The 12,000-nt window shown below is 38.0% G+C and overlaps 1 long non-coding RNA gene across 1 annotated transcript; it reads left to right on the forward strand.

The window, feature by feature from the left end:
• The first annotated feature begins 375 nt into the window (after positions 1 to 375).
• Positions 376 to 1,629, forward strand: LOC111901230 (uncharacterized). Its single transcript, XR_002853444.2, has 2 exons — positions 376 to 708; positions 1,159 to 1,629. It is a non-coding gene; the product is annotated as an uncharacterized LOC111901230 (long non-coding RNA).
• The last annotated feature ends 10,371 nt before the right edge of the window (positions 1,630 to 12,000 follow it).

A 12,000-nucleotide genomic window follows, 5' to 3' on the forward strand; every position in this document is an offset into this window, starting at 1 on the left:
TACTTGGGTTTGTCAAGTAAACAATTAATTTTAATTTATTTATTTTTCACATGTTTATTTTTTTAAACTTTTTTATCATAATTTTCAAATATTTCAAATTTCAAATATAAATAAACTTCTCCTTACTTTTTTTATATTTAACATCTTGTTTTAATCAATCCCCATACCTATAGTTTTACATAAAACATATGAAGATTTAATTGAGGATTTAATTTAATTTTTGCACGTATACCTCCACCACATTGCCATCTCTCATCTTATGTGGTGATGACCAAAAGCATGCAAGAGATTTGATAAAGCGGGATTCCTGTGAAAAGAATATAACATGGCATATACCTTTGTCCGAAAGTCCAAACACCATCTCCATCTTATAAATAAAAGCATCTTCTTCTATCCATTCTACAGAACACATCGAATTGCTTCCCAAGAATCAAACTTACAGGAATATCCAAGGCATAAACCCATCAAATTATTTCTCTTTATTTCTATAACTTGAGGAGCCACTGAACTGCAGTCTAGTGAGTCATAAGCGAACTAATTGCAGGGCGTCTCTCCTCTGGCAGAAAACCCTAATTAATTTTCCCATTGTCGAATGATTTTGGATATATGGAAGATTTAGAACGCTATTTGCCAAAGGAGAGTTGCCCTGTATCTGGTTTGCTTAATCGAGTCAAGAAAATGAATGAAGGTGTGGATAAGTTCATAAAGGTATGATCTATAATCGTAGACTAAAATGGTGTGGATTAACTCCTTTTTCAGTTAATTAACTCTCATCTTAACATACAACACGACTTCTGTTTATCCACCGTATCTAAGGATTATAGCTACAACCAACATGCACCAGAAACCCATGTCAAATCACATGATAATTAATAATAGATATAGACTACTAGCTTGTAGCTCCAACATAATCTAGACTGATTTAGTTGCTTGGATCATAAGCGGCGTTAGCTGAAAATAGTCGGGTTTTTTAATTATCAAGTTGTATATATCACCCCCTTCACTTGGTTGAGATATGTTATTGGATATTCAATCAGGGTATGTAATAAAATTTCTGCAAGGATGCAGCATATATAGATTTATTTTCTTATATATATACATCACAAGACACTTTATAAGTAATTTTCAGGGTATACATGATCAGGTCTTTTGTTTCAGGGAAAACCAAGCATACTATATAGAACATGGTACGCATTGTGGTGTGGCAACTCATGCACGATCAACAGATAAATATTGTCTCTAAAACCAGAATCATAACAATGTGGCAAAACAATTGCCACATTGTTTTTTTGGAGCCACAACCTAATTGTTGAATGCGTTAGCACGTCTTACTTATTCAAATAGTGGAATCTTTCTTAAGAGAATCATAAATTGTAACTTCGAACTTTAGGGTTGGATTTTAATTTGAGTTTGACATATATAATTTTTAGTTTGTACAAAACTACGTGTGTGATTTTGTCTATATGATGCACACATTATCATTGTTTTGAACTTTTTGATTATATCAATTTGTCTAAGACGAGAGAAATGGTTGTAGGTCTCGATCTTTTATTACATATAAAAGATATGTAATTAGAAAAATTGGCATCTAGCCAAATAATACTATCTATAATCAAAGATGTTTGATTAGATTCTGCCTTAGATTACTATTAGATATATGTGTATGCCCGGAGTTTGAAAATAACACAACTATTATTATATAATGGTTAAATTTATTCCGGTCTGAGAAATTTTTATATTCATTCTTATGTTCAGAAAAAACCGAGAAACGGTTAAACCAAAAAATAATTTTGAAAATTATGTGTCGACCAGTTGTGATAATAAATCCAATTTTGTATATTAATTATCAAGATTTTCCAGAAACTAGATCGATCATGTACTTATGATTATAAGAAATGTAGAAGGAAGATTGTGCTGTTGTCAAACGAAATTAAAAGCCTGAACCGTAATTAAAACCATCATTGTAGTTGTTGATCTTGACTAGTGTAAGACTGCATGTAAGAAGCTCTTATCCTTAAAAGTTTTTTCATCATTTTAAGGTTGTAAGCTTCAACATAAAACCTAGGATTTAATAAAGAATATCCTTCGTTCCACCAACTATGAAGGAATAGATAGACGCAAATCGATTACTCAATTAAACAAGAACACAAAAAATGAGAGAGAGAGAGAGAGAGACGAGAGAGACGAGAGTAGAAGGCTGTGTTTTTCAGGTGTGCAATAAATGAAACATCAGAGGGCCTATTTATATTAATATGAAATAAATTGAACCCCCAAAAAATGGAAATGATGACGTTATCTAGTATCTCATTTGATTCAACCTGGAGTTTATCTCGTCTTTCTTGAGGCTCCTACGATGTTCCTTCTGCTTATCCTTAAAGTCAACGGCGTGCCAATGTGTTAATCGAGTTGGTTCAACTGACTCGACTAGGACTCGCCAAAAATAAAGATCTCATTTGATTTAACCTAGAGTTTCTCCAATCTTCCTGGAGGCTTCCACAATGTTCTTTCTGCTTATCCATGAAGTCAATACAGGTCAACGTGTTGAATGGGTCTGTCCAACCGACTCCACTCAAACTTGCCAAAAATAAAAGTTCCTTAGCTCCTAATGATCGATGTGTCGTATGAGGATCCAAGTGCACTTCAATTGTGTCACTTCATGCACTCACATCTATGGCTATGCCATGTTCATGTGTGTGGGCTTAACCCATCTCTTGTCTCGACTAAATCTTTGAATTCCTATAAACATAGAAAAAACTTATAAACTCACACAAGGTTTCTTCCCCCTCCAATATGGGATAACGAAAAATTACCAACTTGTTTATTCCTTTAATTTCCAAAATCTTATTGATGCAAATATATGAGGAATGTCAATCTAATTGAGTACTCCGGTCGTAGAGATCGAAAGAGGGTGAATAGTTTTGGCAACAACATGTTGACGTACAAAGTGTTAGTCGATCACAATAAGTTTGGTAAAATATATCATTGTGGGAGATCTTAATAACACTGTGTGTCACATCCCCAAACCAGAACGGCGGAAACGTTCGGGGGCAGAGGACGTCATATTTAGTATCATAACAGTTCATAGAAAGGAAAGTACACACCACCATATATATTAAGGTTTCCAAAATGTTTACATAATTGTATTCGTTACATGTTCAAAAGATAAATACATAAACATTTATCAAAAGAAGTAATTAACGTCAGCACGTTTAATCCCCAAAAGTTGAATTCCAAACCTGCTTAGCGGTTCCCTGAGAATACAAGTTATTTCAAAGAGAAAGTGTCACAATTAAGTTGGTGAGTTCATAAGTAGTGTTTTGAGAAATGTACGCCATTCGAAAGTTCGTGTACGTTTTCCAGAAAACGCGGCATTTTCAAATGAAAAGAGTTATGATTTGTTGTGTTGAAAATGAATATATTAGATCCAGAAAATCCCATATTTTCCCTAATAGTTGAGATGTGATTTGTTGTGTTTTCCAAGAAAAACCCTTATTTTCTTATAAAAGTATCATATGAATGTTCGTGTTATAAGTTGTAAACAATTGCACCAGGAAAATCTCTTATTTTCCTATTAGTTGTTTGTTCTAGATGCGGGAAAACCCCTTATTTTCCTAAAGTAACTGGCAGTCTCTAAGACCGAAAATCGCAAGCAACCGACGTGCTTAAAAGGTGTGGCATAGTTTTATATAATAAAGCTATACGAAGATCGCACTTATTAGGTGAAGAATAGTTTTAGTAACTACTTGTTCATAAAAGCATAATACCATAATAATTGTATATCCAATGAGTTTTATAACCATACTGAACATAATATGCCTGTAGCGACGTTCTTCAGGCGTCGTAGCGTTATGACAAACTGTCACCCCAAAGGACGTACTGTAGCTAACAGTCAGGGCGCGGGATCATAACTTCCCGTATAGATCTATACACATTTGACACGTTCTCCGAACGGGAGACTCTGGTTATAGACAGGACTTGAAGCGGTACCTTTTAGCAAAAAGGTATGATTTGAAGATGTACACGTCTCACGGATTCTCAACTAAGTCTGTATTAAAGTAGTAGTTTTGTATGCAAAGTTTATACTTTTTCACAATGTTTGACAAGCATAAATCATAAGTTCTTTGAATGCATAAAATGATTTATTAAAGGATGTTACCCTTGATAAGATGTATTTGTATGTAAATGTATAAATAAAACATTATTTCTATTTATCAAAACATATTGTATCCCAAGAGGGTAAAGCTGTGTTGTGAGGTGTTTTGCATGATGATGATTTCATAAGATAGTTAAAACAACAGTATGAAAAGTATAGCAAAAGATCGATGTTTCACACGATTTTAGTCGTGTGTTTACTTGTAATCCCCCCCCCCCACCTTAAAAGTGTTTAAAAAGCATTTAAAGTGTGGTTGTAGGGGTATGAACTCACCTGATAGCTTGAAGAAAGCGAGACGAAAACCGAGCAGAACTTCTACTCGAGAAAGCGGATTTCTCGGGATTCTCGGGAGCGTAAAACTTCATTTCAAACTTGGATATGAAAACCGGGCCCTTGGGATGACTCCGAGGGTTGAAACGCAGAGCTTCGGTGCGAGAAAGGAAGGAAATTAGCAAATATGGTTGGCACCTTCGCATCCCTTTTATAGGGTCTGGAAGCCTCGCGTACGCGGGGCGTACGAGACGTCATGGCTTACCGCATCCTCGGAAGAAGCATCGAAGCGACGTGGACAATCCGGAGCCTAGCATCCGAGTACGCGGGGCGTACGACGGTACGCTGGGCGTACGAGGGATCGGACCGCTGACTCGTTCTTCGGATAATACCGGGGTTTAATTAAATTTATATTTTTATTATATAGCAAACTTCTAAAATTCATATCTTCGTCATAAGAACTCCGTTTTCGATGTTCTTTATATCCACGTGAATGTGAGACTACGATCTACAACTTTTGTTTAGACTCCGTCGGCAAATTTCGAAATTATTTTTATTATTTATTTTTAAAATGTCGTGATTAAGTAATTTATTTATAAATTCATAACTTCTTTATCTGACGTCGGTTTTTGCCAGACTTTTTACCGTTGAATTACCATTGTCGAGACCTTCGATTCTCGTTTAGGTCATTCCGGCAAAAAGTCGCTCGATCTCCGATTCGAGTTTTTAGCTGCCTACTGCTATATTCGTAACTTAGAATGGTCATAACTTCTTCGTTATAACTCGGATTTGTGTGTTCTTTATATGTATGAAAACCTTGTTACGATATCTTCCACTTAGTATACTTAATTACGGTTTAAAAAAAGTTTAAATTTTGACCTGAATTTTGCTGTTGTTACATTATCCCCCCGTTAGAGAGAATTTCGTCCCGAAATTCGCATTTTGACTGGGACTCCAACTCTTGCGGGCAGGCGTGAGTGCTTCTGGTCCATTTGTTCCTCTTGTTCCTTTATGAATCTAGATCCTAATGTGCGTGTTTCAGTGGTCCTTCATTACTCCGCCTATCACCTCGATTGATCAGGATTGTGTGGTTTTGGGTTTATTTACTTATGTTCTTCTAAATGTTAGCTTATTCACTCGATGCATTAGGGCAGCTACGTTTTCCAGCTAATGGTTGAATTCATTCCTAATTTCTGAGCTTGAATTTGTCTTGTTGTATGCGTGGTATTTCAATCTGTCGGATGCGAACTGTGTTGACTCCAGTGTTCGCATCATTCTCCTCAGTTCGATGGATGGTCGTCCGTCCTTGTTCACCAATGCGAGAAATCCGACGAACCAATATAGGGAGGGCTCTGTCTACTGAGCCTCCCTCGCTTAGATTGTAGAAGCTTCGGTCTTCGTTGAATGGAAAGGGGTTGATCTTGTTCGCAGCTCCACCTATTCAGGTTAGTTGCCCAAAGGGGCGTCGAGCCATGAAATTCCGGTCGAGGATTAGGATTTTGAATTGGAGCCGCTAAGGGTAGGTTATCGTCCTCGGGATCTGAGTCTGATTCTTCTTGCATTCCTTCTTCAGGATCATTCTCTATCCTTTCTCCATTATCTTGGTTGGGGTAGTAGGGGTCACCGGGGTGATGGAATCCGGCCATTTGAGTCTATACGAGAATAGGGTTAAGAATTGACTGTAAGCTAAAGCACATGGAATTTACCCTTAAGTTTAATGGTTGTAGGTATTCGAATACTCCCTTAGTATTCTTTAACGATATGTGTTTGGTAAGTTTTAAATTTTTTGTCCATTGCAGACACTCCTTGGCATACGTTAGACGGCTCTCGGACAAATATAGTTGATCATGCTATATTCTTCCCAGTTCTGATTACATGTCCCAAGGCATACCTGCACTGCACAACTTATTTATAATACTTCTATATTGCTTTAATTATGATACTGACCCTGTTGTAAATATGAAATGAATGCATGCCTACTTTACAAAAACTAAATAAATTTAATTTTTAAAAGTATGACTCTTACTCAGAGTGTTTTTGCCCGATTGTGTTTATAGTTGTATACCAAAAATGGTTTTGATATACTTAATTCACTATAAACCTGGCTCTGATACCAATCTGTCACACCCCCAAACCAGAACGGCGGAAACGTTCGGGGGCGGAGGACATCATATTCAGTATCATAACAGTTCATAGAAAGGAAAGTACACACCACCATATATATTAAGGTTTCCAAAATGTTTACATAATTGTATTCGTTACATGTTCAAAAGATAAATACATAAACATCTATCAAAAGAAGTAATTAACGTCAGCACGTTTAATCCCCAAAAGTTGAATTCCAAACCTGCTTAGCGGTTCCCTGAGAATACAAGTTATTTCAAAGAGAAAGTGTCAACAATTAAGTTGGTGAGTTCATAAGTAGTGTTTTGAGAAATGTACGCCATTCGAAAGTTCATGTACGTTTTCCAGAAAACGCGGCATTTTCAAATGAAAAGAGTTATGATTTGTTGTGTTGAAAATGAATGTATTAGATCCAGAAAATCCCATATTTTCCCTAATAGTTGAGATATGATTTGTTGTGTTTTCCAAGAAAAACCTTTATTTTCTTATAAAAGTATGAAACGCATATGAATGTTCGTGTTATAAGTTGTAAACAATTGCACCAGGAAAATCCCTTATTTTCCTATTAGTTGTTTGTTCTAGATGTGGGAAAAACCCTTATTTTCCTAAAGTAACTGGCAGTCTCTAAGACCAAAAATCGCAAGCAACCGACGTGCTTAAAAGGTGTGGCATAGTTTTATATAATAAAGCTATACGAAGATCGCACTTATTAGGTGAAGAATAGTTTTAGTAACTACTTGTTCATAAAAGCATAATACCATAATAATTGTATATCCAATGAGTTTTATAACCATACTGAACATAATATGCCTGTAGCGACGTTCTTCAGGCATCGTAGCGTTATGACAAACTGTCACCCCAAAGGACGGACTGTAGCTAACAGTCAGGGCGCGGGATCATGACTTCCCGTATAGATCTATACACATTTGACACGTTCTCCGATCGGGAGACTCTGGTTATAGACAGGACTTAAAGCGGTACCTTTTAGCAAAAAGGTATGATTTGAAGATGTACACGTCTCACGGATTCTCAACTAAGTCTGTATTAAAGTAGTAGTTTTGTATGCAAAGTTTATCCTCTTTCACAATGTTTGACAAGCATAAATCATAAGTTCTTTGAATGCATAAAATGATTTATTAAAGGATGTTACCCTTGATAAGATGTATTTGTATGTAAACGTATAAATAAAACATTATTTCTATTTATCAAAACATATTGTATCCCAAGAGGGTAAAGCTGTGTTGTGAGGTGTTTTGCATGATGATGATTTCATAAGATAGTTAAAACAACAGTATGAAAAGTATAGCAAAAGATCGATGTTTCACACGATTTTAGTCGTGTGTTTACTTGTAATCCCCCCCCCTCCCACCTTAAAAGTGTTTAAAAAGCATTTAAAGTGTGGTTGTAGGGGTATGAACTCACCTGATAGCTTGAAGAAAGCGAGACGAAAACCGAGCAGAACTTCTACTCGAGAAAGCGGATTTCTCGGGATTCTCGGGAGCGTAAAACTTCATTTCAAACTTGGATATGAAAACCGGGCCCTTGGGATGACTCCGAGGGTTGAAACGCAGAGTTTCGGTGCGAGAAAGGAAGGAAATTAGCAAATATGGGCGGCACCTTCGCATCCCTTTTATAGGGTCTGGAAGCCTCGTGTACGTGGGGCGTACGAGATGTCATGGCTTACCGCATCCTCGGAAGAAGCATCGAAGCGACGTGGACAATCCGGAGCCTAGCATCCGAGTACACGGGGCGTACGACGGTACGCTGGGCGTACGAGGGATCGGACCGCTGACTCGTTCTTCGGATAATACCAGGGTTTAGTTAAATTTATATTTTTATTATTTAGCAAACTTCTAAAATTCATATCTTCGTCATACGAACTCCGTTTTCGATGTTCTTTATATCCACACGAAGGTGAGACTACGATCTACAACTTTTGTTTAAACTCCGTCGGCAAATTTTGAAATTATTTTTATTATTTATTTTTAAAATATCGTGATTAAGGAATTTCTTTAGAAATTCATAACTTCTTTATCTGACGTCGGTTTTTGCCAGACTTTTTACCGTTGAATTACCATTGTCGAGACCTTCGATTCTCGTTTAGGTCATTCCGGCAAAAAGTCGCTCGATCTCCAATTCGAGTTTTTAGCTGCCTACTGCTATATTCGTAACTTAGAATGGTCATAACTTCTTCGTTATAACTCGGATTTGTGTGTTCTTTATATGTATGAAAACCTTGTTACGATATCTTCCACTTAGTATACTTAATTACGGTTTAAAAAAAGTTTAAATTTTGACCTAAATTTTGCTGTTGATACACTGTGTAGTCACACCATAGTGATGTAGGACGAGTTTAAGGAGCACCACCATGTTAGCCAAAAGCTAATGGATCCAACTAATTCTTGTTCATTCGTATCAGTAAGAACTCAATATTCAACTTTTGTATTTGAGTGAGCTATAAGATATTGTTTCTTACTCCTCCAAGATATTGAGTATCCTAAGATAAAGTAACATTAGAAAGTAGTCGATCATCGGTTAGGTCACCATTTTATTTTACTTTGGAGAATGCCTTTAGTAATATAGAGGAGTCGGGTTAAAAATGACTCCCATGAAGCATATAGTACATTTAAGGTGTCAAAGAATCTAAACGACAACTACATAGTGATCAAGATAAGTTGTAAGAACCCTCACATAGGCTATTTTAAATAATATTTTAGAAATACGAATTTCAAATTTAAGGGAGTTTATTTTGCGGCTCAAACCATGTTTTTAATAAAGCTAGTTAGTTTCAAGGTTATAACAATCAATACAAACCAAAATGTTAATGTAACATCCATAAATTTCATGAAAATTTTGAACTTTTAAAACCAACCCACAAATCATCATTGTTTACAATTTAGTTTTCAAAACATGTTTAATACCAGAGTTTTTCCCAAAATCATAAATCAAAACACGAGAAGGTGCATGATCACGCCCGTGCCTTCCCGCGATCATCTAAGGTACCTGAAACATGACCCAAAACGGTAAGCCCAAAGCTTAGTGAGTTCCCCCAAAGTACCAACACAACACATAATCATAATAATAATAGCAAACAACATGCATATAGAGCCTTCCATTTGACTGGAACGCCCCCACTGGCCTACAATCTATCTGGTATGCACACAGAACCTTCAGCATGACTGGTACGCCTCACCGGGCCTTCAGCCTATCTGGAACGTTCTCCAGGCCTTCGGCCTGACTGGTACGCCCCACTGTCCAACAGTCTATCTAGGACGCCTTGGGTCTCTTGGCCTTGAGCACATAGCAGGATCGACTCAACCCAACTTACCATCACATATAAACATATACCATATCAAACCCTAACTAGCATATACAGACAGTCATACAGATCTAACAGATCACTAAGCATAACATCATCATATATACCATGATACAGATCACCACAACATACAAGCATGTGATACACCAGAATAACAATCCAAAGGGGCCGACCTTGGTGCCTTCGACCCAAAAGTACAGTGAGGAAAACTCACCTCGCAAACTGAACAGAACTGATGAGGTCCGACTCCAAATCTCAGATCTCTAACCGATACCTATTTCCACCAAGTGACCAATTCCATTAAAATCCTAAATACCCAAAATACCCTCAAGGCAAACTTGGTCAAAGTCAAAGTCAACTGGTCAACCCACTAAGTCAACTGAGTCAACCCAGCCGAGTCAACTCAACGAGGCTGACCCTTGCGAGTACGCAAGGCGTACTACAGAGGTACGCTTAGCGTATGGAGAAGCCTTACAAAAGACCACCATCGGGGTGATTGACCGAGCATGTGGGGCGTACTCCCATGTACACGCAGGCGTACCCTCGCAGCCTCCAAACTTCATTTAGTGCTTAATGTCTTAAGCACTTAAGCCCATATTTCAGATCCATGACCAAAACACACCCTAGAGTCATAAAGTTTCCAAATTTATGACTTTACACGCCTAATAAGAGCTTAACACAAGGTCTTAATCCATTAAGACCTCATATAAGATGCATGGAGCAAATCCAACCAAAGGGACTTCATTTTTATGGCTAAGAACCCTTCAAAGGGTATGAAAGGACAACTCAAAATGACAAGAACAAACCATGCACAAAATGGAGCCATTGGGACAAGAAAAGCAACATAAAACACCCAAAAGTAGGATCTAACAACCAAGATGTCAATGTATTGACTTTATACCTTCTGGAGCTTCTCAAGAAGGCAAAGATCATAGATCCAGAAGCTTGCTTCCACTTCAAGGCTCCTTGATGCAACTTCTTCCTCCTTCAACACACAAAAAACACTCTCTTGAGCTCAAAACACACACACACTAGGAGGGCTATAGTTTGCAAAAACCTCTCAAAGGATGTGGAGGCTGAAAAGGTGAGGAGAAATAAGACATAATGTTGCTTAATACCAGTGAAACCCTAAAAATTTAGGTTACCTCCTGAAGCTAGTATGCCTCGCGTATATAGGTGTACGCCCAACATACACACATGTACGCATGATGTACTCCTCCTGCCATAATTATGAAATTTCCACTAGGGATCAAAGCATAACTTCTTGAACTTAAGGACCAAAATGACATGAAATAGAATTATAGGGATGAATTTAGAAGTACTCGAACATCGAGATGTTACAATTCTCCCCCACTTGAACTAGACTTCGTCCTCAAAGTCTGTTGTAGTGAATAACTCTGTATAATGCTCCCACATCTCATCCTCTGGCTCCAAGTCCACTCGGAGCCTCTCTGATGTTGCCATTGTACCTTTACCAAAGGTACCTCCTTGTTACGCAAGACCTTCATCCATCTTTCTAGAATAGCCACCAGCTTCTCAACATAGTTCAGGCGCTCATCAACCTGAATATCATCCATGGAAACCAATGCATCCTCGTCCAATACGCACTTTCGCAGCTGCAAAACATGGAAAGTGCTGTGAATCTGACTGAGCTCCCTAGAAAGATCCAATCTGTAAGCAACCTTGTTAACGCTAGCAATCACCCGAAAAGGCCCAATATAACGAGGGTCCAACTTCCCCCTCTTCCTGAAGCGTACCACACATTTCCAAGGTGAGACCTTCAGTGATACCATGTCGCCGACTTGAAACTCCAACTCGGATCGACGCCGGTCGGCATAGCTCTTCTGTCGACTCTGAGCGGTCCACAGCCTATGCCAGATCTTTTGAATCAGCTATGTGGTCTGAAGGACCACTTCGGTCTGTCACATAACCCTGTGGCCAACCTCGCCCCAACAAACAGGGGTACGACACCTCCACCCATACAAGAGCTCGAAAGGCGGAGCACCAATGCTGGAGTGATAACTGTTGTTGTAGGAAAACTCTGCAAGAGGAAGGTAGGAGTCCCAGCTCCCACCGAAATCGATAATACATGCCCGCAACATATCCTCAATGGTCTGTATCATCCGCTCACTCT

This window comes from Lactuca sativa, chromosome 6, assembly GCF_002870075.4.
Source record: "Lactuca sativa cultivar Salinas chromosome 6, Lsat_Salinas_v11, whole genome shotgun sequence".
Lineage (NCBI taxonomy): Eukaryota > Viridiplantae > Streptophyta > Magnoliopsida > Asterales > Asteraceae > Lactuca > Lactuca sativa.